The 21,120-nt window shown below is 39.6% G+C and overlaps 1 long non-coding RNA gene and 1 other non-coding gene across 2 annotated transcripts; both read right to left on the bottom strand.

The window, feature by feature from the left end:
- Positions 1-440: 440 nt before the first annotated feature.
- LOC122144318 lies at positions 441-2,618 on the bottom strand. The gene is made up of 3 exons (XR_006159653.1): positions 2,292-2,618; positions 849-1,560; positions 441-763 (listed from the first exon to the last, which is right to left on the bottom strand). It is a non-coding gene; the product is annotated as an uncharacterized LOC122144318 (long non-coding RNA).
- A 10,788-nt stretch (positions 2,619-13,406) lies between these two features.
- LOC122144320 lies at positions 13,407-13,513 on the bottom strand. The gene has a single exon (XR_006159654.1). It is a non-coding gene; the product is annotated as a U6 spliceosomal RNA (small nuclear RNA).
- Between the last annotated feature and the right edge of the window lie 7,607 nt (positions 13,514-21,120).

Below are 21,120 nucleotides of genomic sequence, written 5' to 3'. Positions count from 1 at the left end.
TTTTGAACGCGATATCACCTAGCCTGTTAGTGAACTATGGCTCTGTGTAGTGAATGCCGCTCAATCTGAAAGCAGGTGATGGAGATTTACCTCAAATCACGGGACCGGCTTTACTGACAAGATGTGCATGACAATGACAAATTGCACAGCCCTACAAGGTATACAATTAACAAAAGGTTAGCATTTAAAGGAACATGCACTAAAACAGCTGAAAACAGAGCTGATTTTGACAAGGTAAAAAGGGTGCTGTTTTACACTACCATTGAGCAATTTTACTGAAGTATGACCCTAAAGAATCATATCAACTTGTGGTAAATGGGCATCTGATGACCCCTTTAATATTTATGTATGCAAAAAGATATATTCATATTGGTCAATCATACAGTTATGGTTCAGAAATTAACAAGATTAGAATTTTTCTTCAAGTTTGTTGTTTGCATTAATTTACCCTTTTTATGATGTTTCATCATTTGTCCAAGAGGTCTGAAATTTAGGGAGAAGGATGGTAGCGGTGATGACCTCAGCATCTTCAAACATGTGCTCGAATCGTGTTTGGATTCCTTGTTGAAGGGCGTCCACAAGTGGTCCACAGTACCTGAGAGAATGGTTGAGTCGCTGAAGTTTCAAGCTTAACTGATGAACACTTGGCATCAGCCACCCCAGCTGTGTATTTGTTTCTGCTTGCAAGATGTTCAGTACTTCTGCAACTGGATGCATTGTGCTGGCCCGCTCCATCAAGAACAGCATTTCTGCTGGATTAAACCTACAGGAGAAACTGGAATGATCAAAGAGTATACATCAACCCCAAAGCAAAGTTGTTTACAACAATAAAGTGGAAAAACACTTACACTGGTACCTCAAGAGAGATGCATATATTCCTAAGTGCGCCTTCTCCTGCTTCTTTGCAAATTTGGAGGATTCTGTCAACAGCCATAAAAGTTGAATTTTTGTAGTGTTCATTTGAGAGAGCTCTTTGGGCATCAACACTTGAGTCTAGGTTAAATATGTGGCAGGCACATTTTTGATGTTTTAGTAGCTGGAATTCAAAGCCATCATCTTGGTCCAGAAGAAGAGAATCTTGGGATTCCACATCATCAATTCCCTCACCACAGCCTTCAGAATCAGTGTTGTCATCACTTTCACACTTGCCTGCTTCAGTTTTAAATTAATAGTTTTCTGCTCCTAAAACTCTGAGCCTTCAGAAATTGGGACCACTGTCTGTGGTTGTGCAGACAACCTTGTCGCGTATTTCATACTCTGAGTGGATATCATTTAAAGCACTAGCCAGTACCTCAAAAGTATGAGAGCCCTTTAATCTTTTGCAGGCAAGTGCAGCAGAATATCTTGCCAGACTTTTAGGATTTATCCAGTAAGCAGTTACACCAATGAATGATTTTCTATGTGCAGTTCAACAATCTACTGTGCTTGCAATTACAGATGCACTGATCTGATACTCAGTACTTTTACTTGCTTACTGCTGGAAGCATGGGTGAAGGTCCTGATCTTTCTCTTCTGTGCTGTCAATTTAGAGTAGTTTTTGAGGTGATTTGGGTGCATTCTCTGTAAAACACAAAGAAGAAAAAAAACAATAACAAATAAATAAACATTAATAAAAACGTCTTTATATTGGTATGCAATATAAATGTAACTTATTTACACTTTTGCACTCTCTGCAAAAGGGTTGGCATTATTAAAAACTGAGCCATTTGCAGCCAATTGCACAGTTTAAAATGTTAAACACTTGTTGATTTTAGAGGTAAAATATAATTTAGTGACTATCGAACATGAATTTATATTTCTCAATGACAAAAACACGGAACTGTAAGGCTGACATGACAGTGTGGATTGATTTGATAGTCATTTTCAATGATTTACTTGCATTACTTTTGCATTAAGTACAATGTGATTTTCGGTAATCCAGATCTTGTTGCAGAAAAACATTTTCTCGCTTGGGCAAGCAATTCATGGATATCTTTTCTTGCGCATGAATTAAACCACAATGAGATCATGGGACAATAATGTTGATTCAAAAGCAATTAAGCTAATGTTATAAGCGCCAAAGTTTCCTCCCCCCTCAACAACTGCCACAAATGGCAGACAATTACCATAGCAAATGTTTTAGTTATGCATTAAGTTATAAATTATGCATTCCTAACATTTTATTATGTAAGCCTTATATCATCAACTGCATGCATTAGCGAACATAGGCCTAATACACAGAAAAGCAGCTTGCCAGTCAAGGTCAAAATGTGCAAAAAAAAAAATTGCAGTAAAACAAAAAACTAACTTACCTCAATAAGCTTCTTTACGTTTGATGGCGAATTTTTGAAGGCAGGCATTTCCTTGGTGAGTGGGAGATAAAGATACATTTCATCTTGTATGAATCCTTGCTAATATCACTACAAGAAAATAATTTGCTAAGGTAAAGCCACGGGTGCTCTTGATCCTGTAGATGATTTTGGACTGTATTCACAGCTGAATCATGCTCCTTCATTTTCTTCCACATATTGTTTTAATTTCTCTCAGGTCAAGGTGCTGTGCATTGTGGTAATTGATGCGACATGACGTCACTTTCAAAGGACCAATGAAGATGTCTGGCCAATTTCATTGAATGTTAAAACGAAGCTCATTGGCAGAATAAATAACATTTAAATTAAACTGGGAATCAGCGCAATTCAATTGGTTTGTTATTAGTAAGGGAAGAACGGCCTTCTTTCACAGCAGGCTGTTCCTCTGGGTTCCCTTTCGCATGTGGGCATACAAGCTGCTGTGGTCCCAGCATAAATGCCATCGCCTTGGGATCCAGCTAACAGCTTCTGGCATGTAAAAGACTGTCCGGAGGGTCTTGGACTTAAACAGGTGGTACTTTATGGCGACTGAATGCCGGTCCTGTAAAAAGAAGCTGGCAGCCTGGTCACAAGACATTCTGGACCAATAGGATCCCAGCCACTGTGAACAATTTCCTGCAGTCCTAACCTACAGGTATAAAGTATTTTTAAGTCCCTTAACATAATGTCCACACACTTGGGGAAGTTGTGGCCTAGTGGTTAGAGAGTTTGACTCCTAATAGGTTGTGGGTTCGAGTCTCGGGCCGGCAATGCCACGACTGAGGTGCCCTTGAGCAAGGCACTGAAGCCCCAACTGCTCCCCGGGCGCCACAGCATAAATAGCTGCCCACTGCTCCGGGTGTGTGTTCACCGCTGTGTGTGTGCACTGTCTAATTAAAAAAAACACATCAAGAATACATACAATTACTCACCACACTAATATTTAAGTCACGTCACTTTCATTTTGCTATGGTCTTCTTTATTATCTATAGGTTGTCCTGTGATAGGGAGGTTGTGAGACTGATGCAGGGGCGCACGCTGGGGAACAGTGCCACAGCTCTGTACAGGCACCTGTGCCTCAGGCATAAAGAACATTTCCTGGGCCAGTCATCAATGCACCTGTCTGTGCTGAGGAATTTTGTGACCCAGAACACTGATCCCAGCAGTCTTTTTGACCCACTGCCACAGATGGTGCCTGTACCTATTCCATCTTGGCTGCTGTCAGTGTAAGCTAAAGACGTACTGAAACGGCTTCCTGAACTAAAGCCCCCGGTCACCTCTGTCTATGGCTTCAACTTATAGATGGATTCAGCCAAGAAGGTAACACTTGATTTAGTGTTAAATTTAATGTTATTTTCATTGTAAAATAAAAATGTCTTGTTTTTTTTATAATACTTCTCATCGTGTCACCAAGAAGCTAGCTGGGGATGCTGCTGGCACCGTTGTGTGGGTGACGGATGTGGGGAACGAAATTCCTCATGTGTCCTCACAGAAGAAGAGGGAAGGGCCTGCTTCCCATGTGTTCTGGACTTGTGGATCGCTACCGCCGAGCTGGAGAAGCTTTTCCGCAAGTCCTTTATGTGGAGCGGGACTGCTGCTACACAGGAGGTAAAAGCAAGGTGGCAGCAATGTTTAGCGAGTGGGACCAGCTGGTGGTCAGGCTGGATGTGTGGCATTTCATGAAGCGCATCGCAGTTTGGGTCACCACTGTACGCCCCATTTATGTGACGCCTCTTGATCTGCATCTTCAAGTGGGAAGCTGGTGATGTTAAAAGGCTGAAGGAGGCCTGCGGCTGCAAGCCCACCGCTAAAGAGCTGGCAAGGCACTGTCGCCGCCGCACTCATGGGGCCCAAGAGACTCTTTGACAAGGACAGGATGAAAGAGATCTGGCGGGACACAGCAGCGCCACATTGAATGTATCCAGGACCAGGTGTGCAGCTGTACAAGAAGAGGGCATTTGACCAAAGAAGGGATCATTCTGCACCAGTATCGCCGTACACATGGCTCAATGTCCTTGGAGTTCTTCCACCTGCACCTAAACCGCTTTGTGTCAGGTATGTATTTTTCCTTAACAATGTGAGTTGTTTGTTCATGGTGCCAACTTCTTTCTGCCTGCTTTTTTAGGAACAAGTGCAAGTAACCTTCACTTTCAGATATACCTGCTGGAAGGGCTTGTACAATGGAATGAGGCTTGTGTGGTTTCTACTGTTGAAGGTGGCAGTAGAAAAGATATCTGCTACAGTGGCCAACTGCAGCAGTACGGCAACATCCTGAACCAGCAATTTATGGGCCTTAATATGGCAGACGGACTACATCAGCCCTGGCGAATACACAGGTAACATGTTTGTGCACACATGACACTTGTGTAGTAGCTGTGACACCTGCATTTCACCCAAGTGCTCATCACACTTTGATTGTCTACAGGTGAACTCACTGGTGTGGAATACTTGTATTCCCAAACAAATAAAGCTTGAGGAAAACTTCAGTGTGCATACTGATATTGCAGATGGGATTCATGATGAAGACCTGGAGAGTGATCTGGAGAGTGATGAGGGGTTTTAGGATATGGACTTGGATGGTGAGCCCCTCAAAATCATGGAGCTCACTTCCCCAGAACCTATTCAGCAGCAGGCAGAGGCCATACAACTCTTGGTCCATCATCGACACTACTGCCTACTGCAAGCAATACAAAAAAAAATGTTTGTCCCATTCACCAAACACTGCAGCTGCTCTGCAATTACCCATGGAAGAACAATAGTTGTTGAGGAGCCTATATCTGTAACCCACAGTGCTGTGCCACCACAATCACCAGCAAGGTTCTTTGTGACCTAAAATTGGATAAAAAGAAGTATTAATATTAAAAGTCCAGAACCTGTCTGTTTACAATGGGAAAAAATAAAATTACCCAAAACGTCAACTGAGTCATCTTACTTTTTGGTGGAGTCCATCTTTAGGATGGGGCCATAGATGAAAGTCACTCTTGCCTTTAGTTCCAGAAGCCAAGTCAGGGCATTTTTTGCAAATACTGACAGCAGTCATGCTGGATAAAATGCAAAGTATTGAAAAACAAAATAAAGCTTTGTAAACACTTCGAGATTTACAAGTGTGTCCCATCAGGCAATCAAAATTTCTACACACAGTTACAGTCTTCACACCCACCCAAATACAGGAAATGTGTCGTGTAAGTAAACAAGTAGACAAGTGCAAGACTGCGTGGGTATTTGCACAGGCCCTGACTAAGGCAGACACACATTGGGCCTCATACATCAATCTTACATAGAAACGAGCGCAGATCCGTGCACACAAATCAACTTACGACAGTTCACGTGTGATTCATGAAACATTCGTATGCCACCAATCTCATCATACGAATGATCGCACGTTGATAAATGTGGGGCCAGAAAACAATCATCATTTGAATATCATGCCCCTAAGCCTTGCGCCTAGAGTTTACGACACGGAGAAACGAAACCCAGCCAAAAAGAGGAAGTACTTTCATGAAAGAGAAATCGATCTTACTCCAAAAACACCCGTTAACCTTGTAATTGCTAGCAATTAGGCTACATTAATTTATGTAATTTATATGTACAGTGGTGTGAAAAAGTGTTGGCCCCCTTCCTGCTTTCTTATTTTTTTTTTTACATGTTTTTTTTACATGTTTTTTACATGTTTGTCACACTGAAACTTTAATGTTTCAGATCATCAAACAAATTTAAATATTAGTCAAAGATAACACAACATGCAGTTTTTAAATGAAGGTGTTTATTATTAAGGGAAAACAAAATCCAAAACTACATGGCTCTGTGTGAAGAAGTGTTTGCCACCCCCCGCCCCCGTTAAAACTGTGGTTTATCACACCTGAGTTCAATTTCTCTAGCCACACCCAGGCCTGATTACTGCCACACCTGTTCACAATCAAGAAATCTCTTAAACAGGACCTGCCTGACAAAATGAAGTAGACCAAAAGATCCTCAAAAGCTAGACATCGTGCCGAGATCCAAAGAAATTCAGAAACAAATGAGAAAGAAAGTAATTGAGAACTATCAGTCTGGAAAAGGTTATAAAGCCATTTCTAAAGCTTTGGGATTCCAGTGAACCACAGTGAGAGCCATTATTCACAAATGGCAAAAACATGGAACAGTGGAGAATCTTCCCAGGAGTGGCCGGCTGACCAAAATTACCCCAAGAGCACAACGACGACTCATCCAAGAGGTCACAAAAGACCCCACAACAACATCCAAAAAACTGCAGGCCTCACTTGCCTCAGTTAAGATCAGTGTTCATGACTCCACTATAAGAAAGAGACTGGGCAAAAATGGTCTGCATGGCAGAGTTCCAAGACGAAAACCGCTGCTGAGCAAAAAGAACATTAAGGCTCGTCTCAGTTTTGCCAGAAAACATCTTGATGATCGCCTTTTGGAAAACTCTGTGGACTGACGAGACAAAAGCTGAACTTTTTGGAAGGTGTGTGTCCCATTACGTTTGGCGTAAAAGTAACACCGCATTTCAGAAAAAGAACATCATACCAACAGTAAAATATGGTGGTGGTAGTGTGATGGTCTGGGGCTGTTTTGCTGCTTAAGGACCTAGAAGACTTACTGTGATTAAATGCAACCATGAATTCTGCTGTTTACCAAAAAATCCTGAAGGAGAATGTCCGGCCATCTGCTTGTGACCTCAAGCAGAAAGCGAACTTGGGTTCTGCAGCAGGACATTGATCTAAAACACACCAGCAAGTCCACCTCTGAATGGCTGAAGAAAAACAAAATGAAGACTTTGGAGTGGCCTAGTCAAAGTCCTGACCTGAATCCTATTGATATGCTGTGGCATGACCTTAAAAAGGCGGTTCATGCTCGAATTCTGCATAGATGAGTGGCCCAAAAATTTCTCCACAGCGTTGTAACAGACTCATTGCAAGTTATCGCAAATGCTTGATTGCAGTTGTTGCTGCTAAGGGTGGCCCAACCAGTTATTAGGTTTAGGGGGCAAACACTTTTTGGGCCATGTAGTTTTGGATTTTGTTTTCCCTTAATAATAAAAACCTTCATTTAAAAACTGCATGTTGTGTTTACTTGTGTTATCCTTTACTAATATTTAAATTAGTTTGATGATCTGAAACATTAAAGAGTGACAAACATGCAAAATAAAATAACAAAGCGAAAAAACTAAACCTTGCGATTTTTTTTTTAATTTTGGGGTCCATTCGACTCGGCATGAGCCAAGGATTCAGAGGAAAAAAGAATTTTCCTTCTGTGTCTTACGGTTCAAAGGTTATTAGCATAAAGATATTGAAACTTTGGACAAGTGGTGGCGCTAGAGAGTTAGAGACTCCAAATTTGCTATGGTTAATGTTGACATTGTCCTCTATCAGTGTGCCAAATTTCACAACTTTCCCACAAGCGGTTCTATGGGCTGCCATAGACTTGCTCCGGAAAAAAAAATCACGCTAACGGATTCAATAGGTGCCTAAGCACCTTCGGTGCTTGGCCCCTAATAAATGTAAATGTTAACAGAATTTAGAGACTTTTCAGAGTGGATCTTGTTAAAAGGTACATCAAGTGTTGGATGTTTAACATCCCTGAGCATCAACCTGGGGAACAACAGCTTTACGAGACTAATGAGCACTCTGTGTCTTCATCTCAGTTTCTTACTTAAGCTTTACTACATAAAGAATTTATGTATGCCTCTCATTTAAGCAAGAATAGCTGTTAGGTTTACCTCCGTGAAGTTGACACCCCATAAAAAGGAATAAATACCCAAAACTATGCCATTCGTTTTTGCTACGTTTGTGCTGATTTGTGCCGCAAAAATGAACGTTTGTGCTGGTTTGGTGTTTGAGATATTAAACATTCTTTTTTTGACCATGTGACGTCACTCTCCACCCCATGTTGCCCAAATCGCTCCAAACCAACGCAGTTCGTTTGTGCTCGATTTGTGCTTGTTTGTGCCGTTAAATCAAACACTGTATCTCTTTTGCTTCGGTAGATATAACCAAAATATTTTCGGAGGCCGTGACGTCACTCTCCACCCCAGTTCGTCTAAATCGCACAAAACTAGTGTCATTCGTTTGTGCTCGATTTGTGCCGGTTTGTGCTGTTGAAATGAACGTCAAATATATTTCTCCTTCTTAGAAATAACAAAAACAATTCTGGGAAGTGACGTCACTCTCCACCCCATGGCGTCCAAATCTCTCCAAACCGGTGCTATTCCTTTGTGCTCGATTTGTGCTGGTTTGTGCCGTTAAAAGAAACCCTGTAACTATGACCTCTTCTTTAATATAAAAAAATAACCTTTTTACGAACAGTGACGTCACTTTCCACCCTATGGCGTCCAAATCTCTCCAAACCGGTGCCATTTGTTTGTGCTCGATTTGTGCTGGTTTGTGCCGTTCAAATTTGCATTGTATCTATTTCCCGTCCTCAAAAATAACAAATACAAAACAGGCCAGTGACGTCCCTCCAAACCGGTGCCGTTCATTTGTGAGGTATTTGACCGCCGTGAAGTTGGCTCCCCACCCAATGCAAAACGTCAGCAAAATAGTCTCAATCGTTTGTGCTCCGTTTGTGCTGTAAAAATGTTCGTTTGTGCCGCTTTGGTTTTTTAGATTAAAAAAAAATTTATAGGTCAGTCTGAGGTCACTCAGCCCCCCCACATACTCCAAATTCAGCCAAATCATTTGTTTGTGCCTCGTTTGTGCTGGTTTGTGCCGGTAAAAGTTCCGTTTGTGCTGCTTCAGTTTTTACAATATTAGACATTGAATTATAGGCGATGACGTCACTCAGCCCCCCATATAGGCTACTCCAAATTCACCCAAAACAGGTTCAATCGTTTGTGCTTCGTTTGTGCTGGTTTGTGCCGGTAATATTTTCGTTTGTGCTGTTTTCAGTTTTTTAGATATAAAAATAATATTTATAGGTCATTCTGAGGTCACTCAGCCCCCCCACATACTCCAAATTCACCCCAAATAGACTCGTTTGTTTGTGCCTCATTTGTGCTGGTTTGTGCAGGTAAAAGTTCCGTTTGTGCTGCTTTGGTTTTTAAAATATTAGATAATGAATAATAGACGATGACATCACTCAACCCCCCCACATGCTCCAAATTCACCCAAAATAATCTTCTTTGTTTATGTTTAGTTTAGTTTAGTGCCGTCAAAATGTTCGTTTGTGATGCTTCGGTTTTTTAGATATTTTTAGTGATCATTCTGAGGTCACGCTCCAAATTTACTCCAAATAATCATAATATTCTTATAATATTCACTAAATAATAATATATTTTTGTGCTGCGTCGGTCTTTTAGATATTAAAATAATATTTAGTGATCATTCTGAGGTCACTCAGCCCCCCACATGCTCCAAATTTATACCAAATAATCTTGTTTGTTTGTGCTTCGTTTGTGCTAGAAATATTTTTGGGTTTGCTACTGTTTTTTTAAAGATTTTTTTTTTCATAGTCAACTAGTCCCATGTTTATATTAAATTGATTAATATAAGAACCTATTAAACAATCCTAATATCTCAAACAACAAACCAGCACAAACGTTCATTTTTGCGGCACAAATCAGCACAAACGTAGCACAAACGAATGGCATAGTTTTGGTGATTATTCCTTTTTATGGGGTGCCAACTTCACGGATTGTAGGTTGTAAATGTTTTCATTTTTAAAGAATTTGCCACTGATGATTCAAACGCGAGTTTTGAGCAGTGTAGAGTAGCGTTTGTTGTTTGTTGTTTGGTGTTTCTCAGACCAAAAATGCAGAAATGGTTTTGCGTTTACGCGGCGCGTAAAAACACAGTATAAGTCATTATAATCAGTAATTATGTCCCCACTGGATACAACAAATGCCTCCTTTATAATGGGTTTTATTGGTTTTGTCTCTGCGCTCCGGGACACACAGCATCACAATATGTTAAGGGGCGTAACATTTCCATCAAACGCTTGAGGTATTCGGCCAATCACAACACACTGGATAGCTGGCCAATCAGAGCACACCTCGCTTTTCAGACCGATGAACTTTGTAAAAATCAACGCGTTTCAGAAGGCGGGGCATAGAGGAGAAACAATAATGTACAATATGTGGAAAATAATGTGTTTTTGAACCTCAAACTGCATGAACACATTTCATTACACCAAATACACAAAATAATGTTCTTTTTTAGCAACGTCATATAACCCCTTTAAGCAAAGCAATGCAGCTGATGATATGATCATCAATAATACATTACAAAAGCCCAAACACAATTAAATATATTCAATTAAGTGTTTATTCAATTAATCCCAGTCCTCGCACCCCCCTGCTCTGCATATTTTGCACGTCTCTCTTAGTTAACACACCCTGATTAATGAAGTGAAGTTTACTTCACTTACGAACATTCATTCATGGATTTGTGCTGCGCTGCTGCCTGCAGCGTCTTCTCACACAGACTAGTGTGACATCATATACCTCCGTTTGAATCATCAGTGGCAAATCCTTTAAATATGTAAACGTACTCACAAGCTTTGAGTCAGAAGCGCTAGACTGTCCTTGCAAAGTTGGAATTGCCCCACTTTATAGAAACAGACACCGGCATTGTAGGCTACTCTCACAGGACACAGTCCTCGTCCTCCGTAAAATGCACTGCACACATCTGAACATCTGAAATTGCATCATATAACCCCTTTAATTCAGTAGATATTTCCTACTAAAATCTAAAAAATAAAAAAATAAACATTATTTATAAAATTAATATTGTTGAATTGTATTCATTCTTTAAAACCGTTCCAGCATACAGCACAAATTTGAATAAATATAATAACCTTAAGTTTTTCATAATAAAAGCTTTGTTTGTTGGATAGTCAAGTTGTCAAACTGAAAACTGTATTACACACGTTATTGCACATCATGCATGCAGTTCCTTGCAAATGTGTTCTTGCCACAATCTCAAAATCACTGTAATGATAACAATAAGACACTCAAAAACTCCTTTTGCATGTCCATTAAACCAGGATATTTTTTTATTTCCCACAAAATTTCTAAATATTATTAGCCATTTTGTCATCTTCCTTTCTTTATATTTTTAATTTTAAATAAACAAAATCAGAACAAACTTAACACTGTGTGGTAGGGCTATCAAAATGGCTGATTTGGAAAGACACAGAGGAGAGGAATTGTTGAATAAAGTCGTTATTTTTTTGTTTTTGAAAGTGAAGTGAAGTGAAGTGACGTGACATTCAGCCAAGTATGGTGACCCATACTCAGAATTCGTGCTCTGCATTTAACCCATCCGAAGTGCACACACACAGAGCAGTGAACACACACACATACACTGTGAACACACACCCGGAGCAGTGGGTAGCCATTTATACACTACGGCACCCGGGGAGCAGTTGGGGGTTCGATGCCTTGCTCAAGGGCACCTAAGTCATGGTATTGAAGGTGGAGAGAGAACTGTACATGCACTCCCCCCACCCACAATTCCTGCCGGCCCGAGACTCGAACTCACAACCCTTCGATTGGGAGTCCAACTCACTAACCATTAGGCCACGACTTCCCCACAACAGTTAACTTTGAATAAACTACTTTCCACTGTAGTACTGTAATATTATATCCAAAGTATCTGCCTATTTAGTATAAGTGGCAGCAGAAGATTCCCCCTCTCAAAGGTTCACCTGCTCAAAACAATCATTCAAGTCCAGAAAAGATGCTGTCTCAAAGATCATTTTTTGTTCAATCATTGATCAATCATTCAATCATAGTCTGTGAAGGTTGTTCCAAAAAACTGGGGAAAAGAAAATGGTTGAAAACAGCACTTCAGCCATAAAATTAATTAATCTCCGAGATTTAACGGTATACTCCATCGCAAAATGAAAATTTTGTCATTAATCACTTACCCCCATGTTGTTCCAAACCCGTAAAAGCTTCGTCCGTCTTCAGAACACAATACTTCGTGTACAAAAAGTATTCCCATCGCTTCATAATGTTATGGTAGAATCACTGATGGCAGATGGACTATTCTGATGATGCGTTTCATACTTTCCTGGACCTTGACACTGTTATTTATTTGGCAGTCTATGGGACAGTCACAAGCCTCCCGGATTTCATCCAAAATATCTTAAATTGTGTTCTGAAGACGGACGAAGCTTTTACGGGTTTGGAACAACATGGGGGTAAGTGATTAATGACAAAATTTTCATTTTGCGATGGAGTATACCGTTAAATCTCGTAGATTAATTAATTTTATGGCTGAAGTGCTGTTTTCAACCATTTTCTTTTCCCCAGTTTTTTGGAACAACCTTCACAGACTATGATTGAATGATTGATCAATGATTGAACAAAAAATGATCTTTGAGACAGCATCTTTTCTGGACTTGAATGATTGTTTTGAGCAGGTGAACCTTTGAGAGGGGGAATCTTCTGCTGCCACTTATACTAAATAGGCAGATACTTTGGATATAATATTACAGTACTACAGTGGAAAGTAGTTTATTCAAAGTTAACTGTATTTTTCTAGTAGCGCCCTCTACTGAGCAGTATTGTTAATTCAAGTTAACGTCACTGATTTAACTTTCAGGTACTATAAATGATTATGTACACATCTTTGACCTTTAACCGATTGTGTGCACATCTTGTACCCAGGAGTTGTTTCTGCTCTTTTAAGGGTGCAGCTGCCAGCATTGAGTCAGTAAGGGACTGTAGTCGGTACTACCTAAAAATGAACAGTAAAAGAAAGACTGCTGTATTTTTCTATTTAATGCTCAAATGGTCACATTGCAAGGGTAAAAAAAAAGAACTTTATGTAGTTGTCCTTAGTTTGAAGGGTTTTTTGTTTCTTTTCTGTTGACACATAATTTTTAACAGTGTTCTTGTGTTTACAGAGACAATCAGCAAAGTTCACACTGCGAGACGGGGAGGATCCGGGGCTCCTGGACTGTGTTGTACTGGGGTGCTGCTCCATCATAAATAAATGGTGAATAAAATGCCTCCACACTGTCAATTCACAAAGTTTGATATAGGTGCATGTTTTAGGCACTTTCTATGGACGTCAAAAAGCCTTTTTTTAATACAGCTTAATCTTAATTACGTTTAACGATTAAAAATCATTCAAAAATGAGGAACGCTTCACGAATTTGCGTGTCATCCTTGCGCAGGGGCCATGCTAATCTTCTCTGTATCGTTCCAATTTTAGTATATGTGCTGCCGAAGCAAGCACGAACAAGTAGCCTGGACGTCTGCTATATATAGCAGTGTCTCCGGGAAGGTTTTCACGAAGGTGGTGAGTGATTAAACCATGATTTAGTCATTTACAAGGACATTACAAGCACATTTGATGTGCTGCAACATACAGATCTCAGTATTCACATTCATTTCTGATCCTTTAAACTATATATTTGGTGTAATTTATGTTTTTCTGCCAAGAAACAGGCAAACGTGTGGACCAGGGGCCCCGCTAGACAATAGGATTGGCTCTCAGTGCTGACGCATTCAGGTCATGTGATATGTTCTCCTCCCCCAGCACTGCAGTTCCCATCCCCCAAAGTCAGGACTGCTCTCGTGACTCGTGTGAGAGCATTACACCAGAAGCCAAAGCTTCCAAGGGCCTTTGTTTTACATTCAACTTCTTTTGTGAATTTAGAGGCGACAGTGCCTCCATCTGCCACAAGAGGAATCTTCTCATCTGCAAAAACAATGTTATATAGCCCTGAGTTACAGCACAATTAACAAACATACAAAAACAAACAAAAAAAAAGGCACACCAGTGTGTCTGAAATGTACATTAGCAAAGTCTTTCACTGAATCCTTAATGTGAACCTACTTTTATTTTACTGTTATAAAACCTACACATTACTACAGTGAAACAAAGACAGTTTTGTCAAAAGGAAAGTGAGCTAACATGTTAGCCTTTTGTCACGGTTCATGTTCCCCAGCTCCACACAATCCTCATCCACATTACATCTGCCTCCCTCACTCTCTTTAGACCATTACATACAGAGGCAGACAAAACATCTTCCACAAATCTACAGAAGTATGATCTGGGGTTCCTAGAAGCAGTGCAAAACTTCATAGATTGTATTTGGCTGTTAATAGTTTTAGCTGTAATGTCTCAGTTCACCGCTAGAGGGTCTCAATATAAGCTGTGTGTTTCTCCACCACTAGAGGCTGTTAATTCAAAGGTATGTCTTTTTCTGCCACTAGAGCCTTTCACACTGCAGGTTGGTCCCAGAAACTTGCTGGAGTGCCCTGTGTGAACTGTAATGAAGCAGACATCAGGTAGTTCCTCACGTCGTATAGTCACGTGTCTTTATGGGATGTGTGTGAAGGTGTGAACGCACACACAGATTCTGGAAAATCACTGGCAGTGTGAATGAACCACAATCAAACGATCCCGGGACAAATCCCAGGACACATTATCCGTGTATTTTCCTGAATTTGTGTGTGAACTTAGGTGTCTCTCGAGTATAGGTTATGCCATTGTTGATAAGAAGCGTCACTTTGGTCTTAATTTTCGGTATCAGAATAATAGCATAATTGTATCTAATTCCATAATTTAACCTTTCCCTGTTCTGCAGTGTAATCACTTATGTTTGTGGTTTCATGCATTTGATCACACTACTCTAAAGGGGTTATATGACGTTGCTAAAAAGGACATTATTTTGTGTATTTGGTGTAATGCAATGTGTTTATGTGGTTTAAGGTTCAAAAAAACATTATTCTCCACATAACGTACATTATTGTTGCTCCTCTATGCCCTGCCTTCTGAAACACGTAGATTTTTACAAAGCTCACTGGTCTGAAAAGCGAACATGAAGTTGTGATTGACTGAATGCCTCAAGCGTGTGACTGAAATGTTACGCCCCTCACCATACTGTGATGCTGTGTCCCGGCACGACGAGACAAAAACAATTAAAGCTGCAAGCAGCGATGAAAGGGCCCTCGCACCCGGGCTCACCACCAACCGGTGGCCATAGGAGAACAGCGAACGTTGGGCCATATGCTTATAAAAAGGTAAATATTTGTACCACATTTCCTGCTGCCAACTGGTGGCACTATGATTATAACTAAATATCGGCATGTAAATGTCTTCAGGCCAGGACTCTTACCAAACATGCAAAGTTTCGGGCAGATCAGACATTGCATGTTTAAGTTAGTGTAAAAGAAGTAATTTCCTGTTGCCAGCAGGTGGCGCTAAGACTATAAACAAATATTGGCCTAAAGATGAGTTCAGGCCAGGACCCATATCAAACACAAGATCTTTGGGCAGACCCAGATATTGCATGTTTAAGTTAGTTTAAAACAAGTAATTTCCTGTCGCCAGCAGGTGGCGGTAGGATTATAACTGAAATATTGGCCTTAAAATATGTTGAGACTAGGAATCTTATCAAACATGTGAAGTTTAGGGCAGATCAGACATTTCATGTTTAAGTTAGTTTAAAATAAGTCATTTCATGTTGCCAGCAGGTGGTACTATAATTATAATTGAATATTGGCCTTTAGATGTGTTCAGGCTAGGACTCTTATAAAACGTGTGAAATTTGGGGCAGATTGGGCATTGTATGCATGAATTACAACAACTTCCTGTTTCATAGTATTAATAGCATCCTTTAGCACATAGTAAGTGTTGCTAGCATGTTTGAGAATATTTCTAGCATGATTAGCACACAATTGTTTGCTAATACGGGTGTTGCTAATAGTGCATAAAAGTATTAAAACATGTCACTTCCCTGTTGTCAGTAGGTGGCACTATAACTATAACCAAATATGAGCATGTAGATATCTTCAGGCCAGGACTCTAATCAAACTTGTGAAGCTTGAGGCAGATTGGACATAGTATGTACAAGTTACAGTAATGTTCTACTTCACTGCATTAATAGCATGCTTTAACACTGAGCTAAGTGTTGCTAACATGTTTAAAGCATGATTCTAGAATTTTGCCAGCCTATTTAACACATGTTGATGATTTTTATTATTTTGCAAGGAGTCCATAACAGTGTTAAACATGCCACTTCCTGTTGCCATCAGGTGGCGCTATGACTATAATCAAATACAGGCATGTTTGGATTTGGAGTGAAGTTTGGGGCAGATCAGATATTGCTAGCCTGAGTTACAGCAACTTCCTTTTTCACTGCATTAGTAGCATGCTTTAGCACTTAGCTAAGTGCTACTAGCATGTTTTAGTATGTTTTTAACATGTTGCCAAGTATATTTAGCACTTCCTGACACTTATTAATATGTTGCCAGGAGTCCATAACAGTGTTAAACATGACACTTCCTGTTGCCAGTAGGTGGCGCTATGACTATAACCCAAATAAGGGCATGTTGATGTGTTCTGGACAGGACTCTTGTCAAACGTCTGAAGTTTGGGGCAGATTGATCATTGCTTGCCTGAGTTACAGCAAATTTCCTTTTTTACGGCATTAGTAGCATGCTTTAGCACTTAGCTAAGTGCTACTAGCATGTATAAGTATGTTTCTAGCATGTTGCCAGCATATTTTAACACTTGTTGACACTTTTTAATATGTTCCTAGGAGTCCATTACAGTGTTAACCATGTCACACCCTGTTACAAGCAGGTGGCTCTATGTGTCTTTTAACTGAATTTGGGAATGGGTGTTTGTTCAGGGCATAACACCCCTATCAAACATATGAAGTTTGGGGCAGATCGGACATTGCTTGCCTGAGTTTCAACAACTTCCTGTTTCATAGTATTAATAGCATGCTTTAGCACTTAATGTTGTCAGCATGTTTGGGAATATTTTCCTAGCATGTTTAGCACACAATGGCATACTTTTTTGTTTGCTAATATTGCATATCAGTGAAAAACATGCCACTTCCTCTTGCCAGTAGGTGGCGCTATAGCTATAACCAAATGTGAACATGTAGATGTCTTCAAGCCAGGACTCTAATCAAACTTGTGAAGTTTGAGGCAGATTGAACATTGTATGCTTGAGTTACAGTAATGTTCTATTTCACTGAACTAATAGCATGCTTTAACACTGACCTAAGTGTTGCTAGCATGTTTTAGCATGCTTCTAGAATTTTGCCAGTCTATTTAACACATGTTGATGCTTTTTATTATTTTGCAAGGAGTCCATAACAGTGTTTAACAAGACAATTCCTGTTGCCAATAGGTGGCGCCATGACTATAAATAACAAACCGAATACGAGGCATGTTGATGTGTTCAGGACAGGACTTCTGTCAAACGTTTGAAGTTTGGGTCAGATCGACATTGCTGGCCTGAGTTACAGCAACTTCCTTTTTTCACTGCATTAGTAAGATGCTTTAGCACTCAGCTAAGTGTTGCTAGCATGTTTTAGTATGTTTCTAACATGTTTCCAGCCTATTTAACAGTTGTTGACACTTTTTAATGTTCCTAGGAGTCCATAACCATTTTTAAACCATGCCCTCTTCCTGTTTCCAGCAGGTGGCGCTATGACTATAACTGAATTTGGTCATGAGTGTTGTTTCAAGTGGACTGAACACCTATCACACATTTTGAAGTTTTGGGGCAGATCGGACATTTGCTTGGGCGCTGAGTTACAGCAACTTCCTTTTTTTTCCTGCATTAGTAGCATGCTTTAGCACTTAGATAGTGGTTGCTAGCATGTTTTAGTATGATTCTAGCATGTTTCCAGCCCCACTATTTAACACTTTGTTGACACTTTTAGTAACCACTGGGAGTCCATAACGGTTTAACCATGTCACTTCCTGTTGCCTTGGCTGGGTGGCTATGATATGTGGTTGGTCAGCAGGTGTTTGTTCAGGACAGACACCTATCACATGTATTTTGGGGCAGATCGGGACATTCTTTGGCCTGAGTTGGTAGCGTAACAGCACTTAGCTAAGTGTTGTAGCATTTTAGTATGATTCTAGCATGTTTCCAGCCTATTTAACACTTGTTGACACTTTTATTATGTTCTTTGAGGTCATAACGGTTTTAATATGTCAAAACTCTGTTGCCGAAGCGGGTGGGCCTGTGACTACTTATATAACTGAATTTGATTAAGCGAGGTGTTTGTTTCGGGACAGAACACCTATCACGTGTGTGTGAAGTTTGGGGCGAATCAGGACATTGCTGGCCTGAGTTAACTTTCCTTTCCGCTGCATTAGTAGCGGTAGCTGCTTGGCTGGTTGTTCAGGACGAACACCTATCGCTGCGAGCTGTGGTTTGTGGTAGTCGGTTGCATTGCAGCCTGAGGAGTGCAACTTCCTTTTTCACTGCGTGGTAGCGTAGCACAGCATAGCTAAGTGTTGCTAGCATGTTTAGTAGTTCTAATAGCATGTTTCCAGCCTATTTAACACTTGTTGACACTTTTAATATGTTCCTAAGGAGTCCGCTAACAGTTTAACCAATGTCACTTCACTGTTGCCAGCTTGAGTGGCCTTTATGACTATAACTGAATTTGGTCATGAGGTGTTTGTTCAGGACAAGAACATATCCACATGTGGAAGTTTGGGGCAGATGTCGGACATTCGCGGCCTGAGTTCGGGATATAATTACTGATTATAATGACTTATAAGTGCTCGGGCCCTAATAAAACCCATTACAAATGAGGCATTCGTTGCATCCAGTGGGGATATAATTACTGATTATAATGACTTATACTGTCTTTTTACGCGTTACGTATCACGCCACGTAAACATAAAACCATGTCTGCATTTGTGATTGTAGAAACGACAAACAACAAGCGCTACTCTACACTACTCAAAACTAGCGTTTGAATCATCAGTGGCAAATCCTTTAAATATGTAAACGTACTTACAGGCTGTGAGTCAGAAGCCCCAGACTGTCCTTGCAAAGTTGAAATTACCCCACTTTATAGAAACAGACACCGGCATTTTAGGCTACTCTCACAGGAAACGGTCCTCGTCCTCCGTAAAATGTGCTGCACACATCTGAATATTTGGGTTGAACTGTTCTGGAACAGTGTTGAACCACTGATTTCTAGTCGTGTCTTCTTTTGGAAGGCCGAACAAAGTAGCTTCGCTTTCACAACAAAACAACGTCTCCATAACATGGCGCCGGCGGCAACAGCGAGAATAAAAGTTATGCCTTCTTTCTTTGCGTGAACATTTGGGTGGCATTATGCAAATCTTCCCACATCGTGACTAGACTTGTGCCGGTATTCGGTAATGCGATATATCGCGGTAATTAATATGCACGATATTGTTATCGTGGGCACTTCTAAATACGGTGAATAATTATATATTACAAATTTTTCAGAATTTGGAATGCATTTTAAGAATATTTTTCCCATCAACTGCTCAAAATGCACAACACCGCTGTATGCTGCTTGAAAGAAGCATGTGCTCTGATGTAAACAAGCACGGATGAGAAGCACATAGGGGAACATGTGAGAGACGCGCTGAATGAGAGCACATTCACTCTCTGACAGCAGATGGCGCTAAAATGCAGCCCTTAGCCTGTAAACCCCATAAATAAAGCAGCTGCTTCTTTCTAAACCATATTTAAATAATTTCAAATAGCCATTCAGATTTGTGGATTTGCTATGGTGTTCATCACAGAGTCAAATACTTAAATTTTTAGACTTAATAGGCTATTTATTTTCAAACTTTTTTTTTAATAATCTGGACTACAACATGCCCTAGATATTGTTTGAAAGTGTTTTGATTCTTTATTGTTCATTCACACTTTACATTAGAGCTTCTTTAGTTAACAAACTGCCAATGAAAAATTCTTCTAAACATTCATTAATCTTAGGTATTCCAATATTTAATAACACATTGTTAAAACTGAAAGTTGCAACTTTATTATTTAATGAGCTAACATGAACTAAGACTTGTATTTTTTTAACAAAGATTAATAACTTCTATAGCAAATGTAGCTATTGCTCATTGTTTAGCTGTGCATTTACTGAATGAGCACTATGCGATGTCCAAACTGATTACACTATATTTTATGTATTGCACTGTATTTTATGTAAAATCATTTTCTATTTTTAAACTGTCTTAAATTCTTTTTATTAAGTCAATTTTTAAATCATTTTCAAAGTTCTTAAATTGCTTGTTTTATTTTTGTGTTTATTTTTCTTCATGATTTTTTTTTTTACTTTCTTTTATGTAAAGCACTTTGAATTACCATTGTGTACAATATTTGCTATATAAATAAACTTGACTTGCCTTTGCCTTGAATGTTAATGCATTAACTAAGGTTAACTAATGAGGTCTTATTGTAAAGTGATACCTATTGGTCTTTATAGTTCTTTTGCACTTTAATGTGTAAAACTTTTAACTTTATATTATTTTCTGTATTGCTTTATCGTATTTAAATGTTCAGTTATTTCTGTTATAAGAAAAAAAGTTATTTAATCTGTTATACTGTATTATGCCCACTTTTTTGAAACTAAATCGCAATACCGTGATAATACCGTATACCGTGACAAAAGAATTATCAATTAATCGCAACAGGAAAATTTGATACCGGCATATCCCTAATCGTGACGTAGATATGTTGGGGGCATATTAGAATGAGCCGTTTTAGGTAGGCGTGGTTGACTCTTAACTTTTATAAAGAATATCTCTTTGGATTTGAGACTTTAGTCTTTGCAACTTTACAGATCTTCTTTATGCACCAAGAGCTTGTAACACTCCAAAGAGAAAGAAAATATTTAAATGGCATCATATGAACCCTTTAACAAGTCACACTTGCAGTGTTCCGAGTCAAAATGAGCGGCCTACAATCAATTGCTTATAAATGTCTCATTATGCTAGATTATGACCAAATGTTGGATTCAATCTTTTTGTCAACTTGTTTTCTTTCATTTAGGACTGGTTTTGTGTTTCTATTTGCATCTGGTTAAT

Source organism: Cyprinus carpio, unplaced genomic scaffold, assembly GCF_018340385.1.
Source record: "Cyprinus carpio isolate SPL01 unplaced genomic scaffold, ASM1834038v1 S000006642, whole genome shotgun sequence".
Classification (NCBI taxonomy): domain Eukaryota; kingdom Metazoa; phylum Chordata; class Actinopteri; order Cypriniformes; family Cyprinidae; genus Cyprinus; species Cyprinus carpio.
The sequence above is the reverse complement of the archived record's forward strand: the minus strand, read 5'-3'. Positions and strand labels throughout refer to the sequence as shown.